Below are 3,001 nucleotides of genomic sequence, written 5' to 3' on the forward strand. Positions count from 1 at the left end.
GAAGTATTACCTCTTGAACCGAAAAATGGCGCAACTCAAGAAAATGTTCCTGAGGTGCCTGCACCGACTAGAGAGGAAGTTAATGACAATGATCAAGATACTTCTGATCAAGCCCCTACTGAAATTCGAAGGTCCACAAGGACACGTTCCGCACCAGAGTGGTACGGCAACCCTGTCTTGGAAATCATGTTGTTAGACAACGGTGAACCTTCGAACTATGAAGAAGCGATGGCGGGCCCGGATTCCGACAAATGGCTAGAAGCCATGAAATCCTAGATAGGATCCATGTATGAAAACAAAGTATGGACTTTGACTGACTTGCCCGTTGAGCGGCGAGCCATAGAAAATAAATGGATCTTTAAGAGGAAGACAGACGCGGATGGTAATGTGACCATCTATAAAGCTCGGCTTGTCGCTAAGGGTTATCGACAAGTTCAAGGGGTTGACTACGATGAGACTTTCTCACCGGCAGCGAAGCTGAAGTCCGTCCGAATCATGTTAGCAATTGCCGCATTCTATGATTACGAAATATGGCAAATGGACGTCAAAACGGCATTCCTTAATGGTTTCCTTAAGGAAGAATTGTATATGATGCAGCCGGAAGGTTTTGTCGATCCTGAGAATGCTGACAAAGTGTGCAAGCTCCAACGCTCGATTTATGGGCTGGTGCAAGCATCTCGGAGTTGGAACATTCGCTTTGATGAGATGATCAAAGCGTTTGGGTTTACACAGACTTATGGAGAAGCCTGCGTTTACAAGAAAGTGAGTGGGAGCTCTGTAGCATTTCTCATATTATATGTAGATGACATACTTTTGATGGGAAATGATATAGAACTCTTGGACAGCATCAAGGCCTACTTGAATAAAAGTTTTTCAATGAAGGACCTTGGAGAAGCTGCTTATATATTAGGCATCAAAATCTATAGAGATAGATCGAGACGCCTCATAGGTCTTTCACAAAGCACATACCTTGATAAGATATTGAAGAAGTTCAATATGGATCAATCCAAGAAGGGGTTCTTGCCTGTGTTACAAGGTATGAAATTGAGCTCAGCTCAATGTCCGACCACTGCAGAAGATATAGAAGAGATGAGCGTCATCCCCTATGCCTCAGCCATAGGTTCTATTATGTATGCCATGCTGTGTACCAGACCTGATGTTAACCTTGCCGACAGTTTGGTAGGAAGGTACCAAAGTAATCCCGGCAAGGAACACTGGACAGCGGTCAAGAATATCCTGAAGTACCTGAAAAGGACTAAGGAAATGTTTCTCGTTTATGGAGGTGACGAAGAGCTCGTCGTAAAGGGTTACGTCGACGCTAGCTTTGACACAGATCTGGATGACTCTAAGTCACAAACCGGATACGTGTATATTTTGAATGGTGGGGCAGTAAGCTGGTGCAGTTGCAAGCAAAGCGTCGTGGCGGGATCTACATGTGAAGCGGAGTACATGGCAGCCTCGGAGGCAGCACATGAAGCAATATGGGTGAAGGAGTTCATCACCGACCTAGGAGTCAGACCCAATGCGTCGGGGCCGATCAAGCTCTTCTGTGACAACGCTGGAGCTATTGCACTTGCCAAGGAGCCCAGGTTTCACAAGAAGACAAGGCACATCAAGCGTCGCTTCAACTCCATTCGTGAAAATGTTCAAGATGGAGACATAGATATTTGTAAAGTACATACGGACCTGAATATAGCAGATCCGTTGACTAAACCTCTCCCTAGAGAAAAACATGATCAACACCAGAATTCCATGGGTGTTCGATTCATCACAATGTAACTAGATTATTGACTCTAGTGCAAGTGGGAGACTGTTGGAAATATGCCCTAGAGGCAATAATAAAAGCATTATTATTATATTTCCTTGTTCATGATAATTGTCTTTATTCATGCTATAATTGTGTTATCCGGAAATCGTAATACATGTGTGAATAACAGACACCAACATGTCCCTAGTGAGCCTCTAGTTGACTAGCTCGTTGATCAACAGATAGTCATGGTTTCCTGACTATGGACACTGGATGTCATTGATAACGAGATCACATCATTGGGAGAATGATGTGATGGACAAGACCCAATCCTAAACATAGCACAAGATCGTATAGTTAGTTTGCTAGAGTTTTCCAATGTCAAAGTATCTTTTCCTTAGACCATGAGATCGTGTAACTCCCGGATACCGTAGGAGTGCTTTGGGTATGCCAAACATCACAACGTAACTGGGTGACTATAAAGGTAGACTACGGGTATCTCCGAAAGTGTCTGTTGGGTGACATGGATCAAGACTGGGATTTGTCACTCCGTATGACGGAGAGGTATCACTGGGCCCACTCGGTAATGCATCATCATAATGAGCTCAGAGTGACCAAGTGTCTGGTCACGGGATCATGCATTACGGTACGAGTAAAGTGACTTGCCGGTAACGAGATTGAACGAGGTATTGGGATACCGACGATCGAATCTCGGGCAAGTAACATATCGATAGACAAAGGGAATAGCGTACGGGATTGATTGAATCCTCAACATCATGGTTCATCCGATGAGATCATCGTGGAGCATGTGGGAGCCAACATGGGTATCCAGATCCCGCTGTTGGTTATTGACCGGAGAGTCGTCTCGGTCATGTCTGCTTGTCTCCCGAACCCGTAGGGTCTACACACTTAAGGTTCGGTGACGCTAGGGTTATGAAGATATGTATATGCAGAAACCCGAATGTTGTTCGGAGTCCCGAATGAGATCCCGGACGTCACGAGGAGTTCCGGAATGGTCCGGAGGTAAAGAAATATATATAGGAAGTGCTATTTCGGGCATCGGGACAAGTTTCGGGGTTATCGGTATTGTACCGGGACCACCGGAAGGGTCCCGGGGGTCCACCGGGTGGGGCCACCTGTCCCGGGGGGGGACATGGGCTGTAGGGGGTGCGCCTTGGCCTAGATGGGCCAAGGGCACCAGCCCCTATAGGCCCATGCACCTAGGGTTTCCACCATGGAAGAGTCCATGTGGTG

Source organism: Triticum dicoccoides, chromosome 4A (assembly GCF_002162155.2).
Source record: "Triticum dicoccoides isolate Atlit2015 ecotype Zavitan chromosome 4A, WEW_v2.0, whole genome shotgun sequence".
NCBI lineage: Eukaryota > Viridiplantae > Streptophyta > Magnoliopsida > Poales > Poaceae > Triticum > Triticum dicoccoides.